Below are 11,005 nucleotides of genomic sequence, written 5' to 3' on the forward strand. Positions count from 1 at the left end.
CCACCCTTGGGAGAGCACTGAGGATCTCCTAAGTATCCTTTCATCATTGTGAATGTTCACTTTGTTTAAAACAAGTTATGAAAAGTTTAATTATTTAAACACAATGATATTTCTCAATTAAAACATGCAAAACATTTGTTGAATAGAAACAAAATAAGAGTGTAAAGAATTGGATAAAGGCTCAAATTTATGTGATGGAATGGTAGTCTGCGAATGGCAAGGCTCCATAGATCTTTACAAATTTGAAATTGGTGATATATATTGGAAAAGGGCTACATTGAACATAATGACCATTTCTCCACCAATTCTGAATCCGATGTATTTGAAGCTTTGGCTGATAATGAGCAAGGATTTCTGACGGATGACAGTTGTAGAACAAAGTCTTGTCAGGATGCAGTTACTTGCCAAATCCCTAATTTTTGCCTAGATTGCCCCAGGATGAGGTACTCAATCTAGCGGGATACATATATCATTATTATCATGTCTCTAACTTTTGCCTGGATCGCCCCTTCGGGTTTTCAATCCACCGAGACGCTCATTTTTGCCTAAGTCGCCCTTTTGGGTTTTCAACTTAGCGAGCTATTCAGTTTTTATTTTTTTAGGCGAAGTATTTCTTGACTGCATCTGAATTCACAGGACGAGTGAAATCCTCCCCATCCATAGTTGTAAGTATCAAAGCACCGCCTGAAAAGGCTCTCTTAACAACATACGGACCTTCATAGTTTGGAGTCCACTTGCCCCTGGAATCGGGCGCGAAAGACAAAACTTTCTTGAGCACAAGGTCACCTTCTCGGAACACACGAGGCTTGACCTTCTTATCAAAAGCTTTCTTCATCCTTTGCTGATATAACTGACTGTGGCACATGGCAGTCAATCTCTTTTCTTCTATCAAGTTCAGCTGGTCATAATGACTTTGAACCCATTCAGCATCAGTCAACTTGGTTTCCATCAAGACCCTCATTGACGGGATATCCACCTCTACAGGGAGTACAACCTCCGATCTTGACTTAGCGATCATATCGTCAACGTACACCTCAATCTCCTTGTGCATCATATCGTGAAACAAGGTAGTCATAGCTCGTTGATACGTAGCTCCGGCGTTCTTCAAACCAAAGGGCATCACTCGATAACAGAATGTTCCCCAAGGTGTGATGAATGTTGTCTTCTCCATATCCTCGGGTGCCATTTTAATCTGATTATATCGGGAAAATCCATCCATAATCGAGAAGACATTGAATTTAGCTGTATTGTCTACAAACATATCAATATGTGGTAGAGGGAAATCATCTTTCGGACTAGCTTTATTCAAGTCTCTATAGTCCACACACATCCGGACTTTTCCATCTTTCTTAGGCACGGGCACAATATTGGCCACCCATTGAGGATATATAGAAGTCACCAGGAACCCCGCATCAATTTGCTTCTGAACATCCTCTTTGATCTTCACTGCCATATCAGGATGAGTTCTTCTGAGTTTCTGCTTCACAGGCACGCACTCAGGCTTTAAAGGTAGGAAATATTGCACAATATCAGTATCTAGACCAGGCATGTCTTCATATGACCAGGCAAAGACGTCAACATATTCTCGTAGCAACTTAATCAACCCCTTCTTAACAGATTCTTCCAGAAGTGCCCCAATCTTTACCTCTCACACACAATCTTCAGACCCCAAGTTGACTGTTTCCATATTCTCAAGATGCGGCTGAATGATCTTCTCTTCATGCTCAAGTAGCTGGGTGATCTCATCAGGAATCTCTTCAACATCATCTTCTTCTGCCTCAAATACAGGGAATTCAAAATTGGGAGATGGTGTTGGATCATTATGTTCAATGGGTTTAGAAATCAACTTGCATAATGATTTTGGATATGAAAAGATTTAGAATTCAAACAAGGCAAATCATTATGCATATGAAAAAGATCGATTTTATTCTATTTTTTAGGGTTTTATGTGATCACCAATTTCATGCAAAAGCAAAAAGGGAAAATAATTGGAAAAACAAACATTTAACATGAATTTGTTGAATGAAAACATCATTGTATTTATGCGCCAAAATTTTTATCACTCCTCCTTTTGGCATGGGAGAAGGGTTTTTAAACAAAGTGATCATTATGTTGACTTATGAACAACTGTTGGAATATCCACAGCGACCCAATTGTTGCAGACCCCACCAGGGATGATGAAGTTTCCAGAATCCTCTGCATCCTCTTTCAGCTCGCGGTTCTCTTGCTCTAAGTGATCCATCAGTCTTGGAATGTTGGCTCTAGTGTAGTACCGGTGAGTCAGCTTATCTTCAAAATAAATGAAGGACACAGAGTTAGACCACAGGGCAAGGGACTGGAAACAGAACCTGCTTATGCGTATGATGCATGCAATGTTTGTGCATATGATTTGTTTTTTATTTCAAAGGAACTTTAGAGTTTTATTTGCAAATTCTGGAAATATTAAGCATTTTATCACATATGGAAATATCTCATCAAATAATATCAGGGAAAAGAAGTGCAGCATCGTCAATCATATACAAGAGAAAAGAAAAATAATCGTCTCTAGAAACAATCATCTAAAGCTCGGGACACAGGAAGATAAGATGCGCGAAGCCTCTTCACCTCCCTCTCGTAGGCTGCCTCCATATCGGCCTTCTCTTTGGTGAGTCGATCATACCTCCTCTTCTAGAACTTAGAAGACTGAGGAAGTAGAGAAGTCCATACATCATCAGGGTCATCAATAACTTGATGCTCAAGAAACTCAATCAACGCATCCTTCTCCTTAATCTGCTGAAGCAATTCTTCACGTTCACGGATCCAGGCATGTGAACGGTCTTCGTCTCTCAACTCCTCTACTCCTAGATTAGGGAGGGTTGAAGGCCCAACCATAATCATAGGTGTAGGTCTCGGATACTCGTAAGGCATGAGATACTCAGACGCCCTCTTCCTAACCCAAACAATGTAAGGCTCCAAAGCGATGCAATTCTTAGGACCCAACTCCTTCCTTCCTTTCCTATGAATCTTGCGCCAAGCGCGGACCATCCTAGCTTTCAAGCCTTGGGGATCTTTACCATCCTGAAAGAATACACCCTCTAACAGAATGTTATTGGGTTTATCCTTTAAGGGGAACCCAAGCTGCCGACGTGCCAAAACAGGATTGTAGTTGATACCACCACATGTACCAAGAAGAGATACGCTGGAGAATTTGCCACAAGAGTCTATAATCTGCACACTATCATACACACGGTTATACCAAGAGATATCATCATTAGTGAGAGACATGAGTCTCGTGGACCACCGTAGACATTCCTTATTCTCCTTGAAGGCAACCGTCTGCGGTAAGTGAGAAATAAACCACTTATACAACAAAGGTAAACAGCACACAATAACGCCACCACCCTTTGCATTCCTCATATGCAAAGAGAAGTAGGTATCGCCCAACAGAGTCGGAACGGGATTAAGAGTAGAGAAGATCCTAATAGCGTTCAGATCCACAAACTTGTCGATGTTGGGGAATAATACTAGCCCATAGATGAGAAGTACAAATATGGCCTCAAAGGCGTCCTCACTCATGGCCTTCCCATACATAGTAGCTTGAGCAATGAGGAACTCAGAAGGGAGACCTTGAATTCCACCTTTGGTAGACATATGAGCACTAACCAGAGATTCATCTATGTGCAACATGTCTGCTATCTCTTGTGAAGTAGGAATACTCTCCAAGCCACTGAACGACACCTGATCCAGAATAGGTATACCCACAAGATAAGCATACTCCTCAAGGGTAGGCAAAAGCTGGAAATCCGGAAATGTGAAGCAACGGTACAAGGGATCATAAAACTGCACCAATACACTCATCAATCCTTCATCCACCTGAGTAGTCAGAAGAGGAAGAAGCTTCCCAAAACGAGTTTTGAAACCCAAGGGATCTAATACATAAGATGTCAAATTCCTTAACTCTTTCAAGTCTGATTGTCTGAAACTGTACTTCTTTGTATTCCTTCTTTGTCTTTCCATGTCTGAAAATTTTGCAAATAAACCCCTTAAGTTCCTCGAAAATTTTCTTATTTATTTTGATGATATGAATGCAAATGGGGGCATGAATGCATGAATGCAACAATCACACTCAAGGATCAAGCAAAGCACACCAAACAAAGGTCATGGGATGGATCATGTTATCCTTAATATCAACCATCCATTTTGGTGGATTATGGTTTACACCTTATCAACACCTAAGTTCCATTGATATTAAGGATTCATGAACGGATCAACCATGAATCAAGGGTTTGTTGTAAGTCACGAGCATGGAGTTAGGTTAAGAACCACCCAAAAGGGAGTGTACTAGGGTTTAAACCTGCCAAACATGTTCTACAAAAGGTTCCCATAGTCATCATCCCATCTTTCGGATATTATCGGATAAACGACTACTCGTATTCTGAAAATATTCTCAAGAGAGACTCTTATGAGTGTAGTATCGCGTAACAATCGTGTCAAATCTTACACTTGAACGACTTTCACACTACATCCTAAGAATAGGCCAAGATGGGTTTGGTATACTAAGGTCCTTGGCTTCTAAGGTCTATATTGGAAAGAGTAATGTCTAACCACAACTTACTTGTGTGACATTATTGATCCCAACATAACCTCCACCAAGTGAATGGACTTGCAAGTCAACTTGCTAAGGAATAACTCCACACAAGTCAACAAGACTACGCCATTCTCCTATCCTAAGTGCACTCGAGTCCGGGTATAGAACTCATCTCACAAAGATCACCAAGCATACAAGGAATTAATATTCAAACAATTCAATCATTACATACAATACAGTAATCCCAAATTGCACAAAAATATGTCACAAAAAAAATATACAATACAATACAACAAATATGAAAAGTAGGCAAAACCCACTAGGATGTTTCGATCCCCAGCAGAGTCGCCACTTTTCTGTAGCGGGGTATTCGTTACCATTAGATATATTGACTAAATCCAAGGTAAATCATACAAGTCGAGTCACCACCGCACTTCTATTTATCCAAAGGAATGGTTAGAAAGCGAACAAAAACCTAAAAGTTTTATCGAATCAAAAACTAGTAAAAATGTCAGAGATCTGGGTAAGGGGGTTGGTTATGCAATAGGAAGGTATTAGGCACCCAAAGCATCCTAGGTACTCCTAGGGAGCCCTTTTCACATTTGTTGTAAGGTTGTTGTTTTTTTTTGTGAAAATTTATTTGTGCAAACATGATTGAAGGGATGAGAAAAGAATATACAAATTTATTTACATTTTGTGTTTGAATGGATGAACCCATTGCCTACGTACCATCTTAAAAAAAGATTAGGATCAAAACCTCGTAGTTCGGGGTAAAAAAATTCAAAAAAAAGTTGGTGAATTGATTGGTCCAAAAACCTTAAGGTCTTTTGTTATCAAAGGGAGAAAACTCAACCTAAAACCACAAATCCACCATGTGAGGATAACTTCAACATGCTAGTGAGGGGTTAACCCTATAATAAGCATGGAAGACTCATTGTCCATCACTAAGGATAAAGGTGAGTATTATATCTACCTCAAGGATAACTCAAACCTAATAGCTAATGGTTATAAAAAAGGTTTGATTAAGAAGATGGCCATTGAAACCACAAAAAGTATTTGAATGGGTTATATTTACCAATTAAAAGTATTTACAAAAATATGGTTAAAGTGGATTAAAAGGTTCAACTCAAAATAAGTGTTATGAAAAATAAGTTTGAAAATCAAAAGCATAAGACTTAGGTTTCTAATGTTGAAAACAAAAGTTATTGTTTGCACAAAATGTTTTGGCTTGGGTTAGAATGGGGAGACAAAAAAAGAAGGGTTAAATTCCTAAACACACAAGAGATAAGGGAAAGGAAATAAAACCACATTAGGAGTTCCCCTCTTGAGATCATATTGATGATCCAAGTAGCTCCCATCCTTTGGAATAAGCAGTCACAAACAAATATCTCAAGCCATTAAGCACAGGTAATCGGAATAAACCTCCAGGTGGTATCCCACAAATAAAGTGGAAAACCAGGCCATCTCTGCAAGAGTCATGTGAGCCCTCACAAAAAAAACTCAACAAACAGGTTAGAGAAACAAGATAGGGTAATCAAGAGTTGCCCCCAAATCAAAATGTAACCACATGAATCATGCCATTAAAATTCACAAAAAAGCTCACAAAAAGCAACCAAGGGTAGGAGGCCTAAACCTCCTGTCAAACACATGCATCAAAAGGTATCAAATTCACCCATAATACCTCATATATTCAGAAAATTCAAATTGAAGGTATAAAGATGATGGATATAGGGCAAACCTGATTGGAGTGATCGAATGAAATTGAATTGCACCGTTGGGTTTGCAGAGCAATCTGAGGGTTTATATGAGAGGGAATTGGTTCTTTGCCGATGAGTTCTCTTCAGCCTCTGGAGGTTGCTCTGAACTCTGTTAACTCTTCTCTCACTTTCTTTTTCCTGCCAGGGTAATAGGAATGAAATCCCCTTTTGTTTCACTGAAACTTTATAACCTGGTTTTTGTGGACCTGTGGGCTCAAATGAGAGAGGCCCAAGTCCAATTTTTTTTTTGTTATATTTTATTTATTTATTTTTATTTTTATTCTCTTTTTTTTCATTTTTCTTTTTGTTTTTTTTTCTTCGTTTTTTTTCGTTTTTCATTTTTTTTTCGTAAACAAAAGTAAGAGAAACAATGATATATAATTCAAGCATGCTTGGTGATCTCAAACAAATCACAAGGAGACCCACCCAAAGGCAAATGGAACCAAGATGCTCATGATCCTTGAGGCTATGCAAATGTAATGTTATGATGCCATGAGGGATCTTAGGGTCAAAATTGGGGTCTTACATTAAGGTTGCTTCATGAGCAAGGCACATTCAATGCACATATGAATTAAGGTTTCCTTGGGGAACAATCCTCAAGCCCTTTGGTTTATCTTGATTAAATTGACAAATTGAGATACTTGGGAGGCATATATGATGATTGAGAGCTTTGGGAACCATTGTGATGCTTGCTTCCAACTTCATCTGTCCACTTCAATGGGCATATGGGCCTCCTAGGAGCCTTGGATCACATGATTGCTCAAGCTTCAAAACAAACAAAGTTAGTGACATATTTTTGTGCTTTTGGTTAGTAAACAAAATAAGAAAATCAATAATATACAATTCAAGCATGCTTAGTGGTCTCAAACCAACTCACACAAGTCCTAACCAAAGGGTAAAGAGCCAAGATACTATGATCCTTGAGGCAAATGCAAATGAGCAATGTTATGATGCCATGAGGGATCTTAGGGTCAAAATTAGGGTTTTACACAAAATAAAAACAATTAATTGAAAATAAACTGAAACTTAAATTTTGCAAATCAAATAAAAACTTAGCTGATGGGTTGTCTCTTATTAAGTGCTTCTTTAAGGTTCTAAGCTTGACCTTTCGATTTTTGTGTTAGGGCATCATATATGACAAGAAAAACACATCATTCTTCTTCCTTTTATTTGGTAGGAATTTTATCACTTTCAGGAATTAAAGGTATTTCTTATGTATTCTCTTCAGGTTGATAGTATTGAATAAGACATAAATGTCATCCAATACTTCATATATTTCTCCTCTTTTATAAGTCTTGTTACTAGGTGTAAAACTATTCTTTTGTTGAAGATCTTGTAGTTGGACATCTACGTCTAAATGAATTATTGTGTTTGAAGCTTCATCCAAAACTATATAATCTTCATAGTGCATTCTTGTTCTTTTTCCATATATAATTTTCACCTTCGCTTCTTATATTCTTATTTCTTTATCAGATGGTGTGCACTTTTCTTCTTCTTTCCCTTTTTCAATTCCTCCTTCATCGACGATTTCACATTCATGTTTAAATTCTCTTTCAATTTCCTTATCTCTTAGGCTATCTAAAATTTTCCCATCGAACTCCCTACTAGAGCTCCGTTTTAATGCTAACTAGTGGAAAACACGTGCGCACGCACGGGTACTGGTCCGGTACGCGCATTTGTCACCAGGCGTAGTATGAATTTTATCAAAAATATAAATTATGAAAGCAAGTGTATTTAAAAATTCTTGTATAAAAGCAAAATCTGGTCCAAATTGAATAATTGAAAGTGATACAAAATTATTTAAAATTTCCATATTAAAGACAGTATAGTTAGTATTAAATTTGTATATGTAAAAAGACCCTAATTTAATTATGAATATAAAGAGTTGAGTTAATATTTAGTTTAACTGGATGATATGTATGTTAAAAATTTGTTTAAAAAATATGTAATTAATTTTTTTAATAGATATTTTGAAATATAAAATATTTTGTAAATAAAGTATAAGAATTTTTTTAACAACAATTAAGTATTTTAATTTTGAGTGTTGGTGTTAGTTATTGTATTAATATGGAAATGACATAAAAGTAATAAGTTACATAAGTTATAAAAAAATAGTTATTCGGTTTTAAATTAAATTTTAAATGGAAACAACATAAATGTAAAACGAAGTCAAAAGAATGTAAAGCAAAATAACATAAAAGTGAGTTATGGCACATGTGAAAAGCACCAATTAAAAGCAGTTGAGCTTAGTGACAGTTCATCTCCCATCACTCAGCTCTCTCTCTCTCGTCACTGTCTCTGCTGCACCGGAGGCTCCCTCGGCGACAGAGACACCACGGGAACTCTAACAAAAACCATATTTCTACCCTATTTTGCCCCCTAAATCCAGATATGGCCATGAAACGCTTTAAAAATTCTTGAATCGGTCCAATCGAAAGTGCTCAGTCAAGAACCCTAACATGTCAAAGTCAAATTAAACGGCATGAAAGCATGGGTTCTCATGTAAACCATGGGGTTAATGCTGCCAAGATGATCTACTACACAGTGGTGATCAATTTTGAGGCAAACAGAGAAGAAAATATTTACCTCCGAAAGGGAGAACTGTTTTGGCGAATGTTGATCGGAGAAGATGGAATGCGAAGGAAAATCACTTGAACAAACAGGTAATATTCATGATCTGATTCTTTCTTTGATGTCCACTACTTCTTCAACCTTCTACTTCTTCTTCCAAATCGAACCGTGAGTAATGAAAGGTTTATCCCACTCTTCTTGAAGCTTCAAGGTGAAGCTTTAATGGAGTTCTGAATAGAGCTTTGAGTGAGTGTGAGAGAGAATTGGGATTGAGCAAAAACCGAGTAAGATCTCTGAGTTCGCGTTTGAGAGTGAATGAAACGTGATTGGGAAACGATTAAATAAGGGTGGATTTTTGTGAGCAATGATTGGTAGTTGATTCTGTAATCATTGGATTGGTTATATAGACCTCAGATTTAATAGAGTTTGAACTTTGTTAAATCACCCATGTACAATTTGGTTATGGAAATGACACTATTAAAGTTTCAGTTAGGATTAATCTGTTAGAGTTAGTTTGTTGAGCTGGAATAAAGTTAGTTAAGGACTTGGATTCTCTTAATTAACCCGGTTAGATTTGTTAGATTTGGTGGTGAATGCTTTTGTTGCAAAATTGGCATGCAGATTCTATTTACTGTTGTAATACTGCTAGAACTCGATGCAGTTAGATTAAAATGTGAATTATGCAATGTTAACTGTTAAGATGTTAATTATTTATGTTAAATGCTCTGTTACACATGTGAGGTTTTAATGTTAGATTTTTTTCTTTTAACAGTGGGAGTTAGGATGAGTTAGTTATGTGAATGTTAACTGGATATGCCAATATCATTATTGTTTCTGATTTGTTATCCTTGTTCATCGCTTGAGCTTGAATGAATTCAGTTGTTAGTGCAACTGAATGTAGATGCAAATTGTTAGTTTGTTATGATTTTATTTGTTGAAGTTCTATATTGTAGTCGTCAGTTTGAAAATTGATTGGTGGGTTTTGTGAACTCATGACATGCTGGCATTAGAATCTTGGGATTGGAGTTACTGACCTATTGATACACATGCTTACTATCTCATATTAGAACTTATCGCGATTGAGGGTTAACCAAGAGTTATGGTTAGGATTGGTGAGATCAATTGTCATGTTAGAATTAATGCTATAGTTGAATTGGAGTGGAGTTGTTATGTGTCATTATGCTAGCTTGTTAACAAATGATGGTTTGTGAACTCATGATAGAATGCTAGCCTGACTTAGTGTATGTTTTGTACAAGTTTTGGTATATTGATGCCCTTTAAATGTTGTGTTTGTGTATACTGTAGGATGGCGCTCACATGAGGATTGAGCAAACCCTACACTTGACTTGCATTTGGAAAGCATGGCTTAGGGACAACTTGCAAAATATGGAGTTTTAAAGATTCAAATAAAAAGATGATTTATGGAAAAGTAGAAATAAGAATTAGGGTTAGGATAGGTAGAATTAGTCTGTTGACTTTGGTCAACTGGTTGAACAAAAAGTCAACAGTTAACCAAAAGTCAACTCATGCCAAAAGGTGTATTTTTGTATGGTTTGATTCTATGTAAAGATTGATAATGTAGTGCCGATGTTGAGTAAATCAAAAGAAGTATTTTGTTATCATATCCACAAAGACCGGAGCGATATTACCAACGTTTTAGATTAATGATATAGTTTAAGTTCAAGTTTTCGGACAATTTAAAGTTTCAATCGGAAAATAATAGCGAAAAGTAATATAAACGGAATAAAATAAGCGGAATTGTAATATGACAAGTTATCTTGCAGGGATTGGATTTCTTCTACCGTTTACGTATGCAATGTACCGATTGATTTTGGCATAACCATGTATTCATTAATACTTCCACATACTTTTCAAAACAACATGTATGTCTACATGAAAGTTTCAAGATTCCAATTGGTTTGTTGAATCGATGATGTCTCAACCGATTAAACAATTTGATTGTATGAAAATCAAGTATTTTGAGATGGATATTAAAACTAATTCTATGTCTAGCAATTAGAGTTTAACTGATTCGTTATCTTTGGTTCACGAGTTCGAAAGCAATTTTCATTAACAAATCGAATTCATAAAATTTGATGATAATAACAAG

At 36.7% G+C, this 11,005-nt stretch overlaps 1 long non-coding RNA gene across 1 annotated transcript; it reads left to right on the plus strand.

The window, feature by feature from the left end:
* Positions 1-8,513: 8,513 nt before the first annotated feature.
* On the plus strand, positions 8,514-10,547 carry LOC127115412 (uncharacterized). Its single transcript, XR_007800718.1, has 2 exons — positions 8,514-8,987; positions 10,201-10,547. It is a non-coding gene; the product is annotated as an uncharacterized LOC127115412 (long non-coding RNA).
* Positions 10,548-11,005: the final 458 nt, after the last annotated feature.

The sequence above is a fragment of the Lathyrus oleraceus genome, chromosome 1 (assembly GCF_024323335.1).
Source record: "Lathyrus oleraceus cultivar Zhongwan6 chromosome 1, CAAS_Psat_ZW6_1.0, whole genome shotgun sequence".
NCBI lineage: Eukaryota > Viridiplantae > Streptophyta > Magnoliopsida > Fabales > Fabaceae > Lathyrus > Lathyrus oleraceus.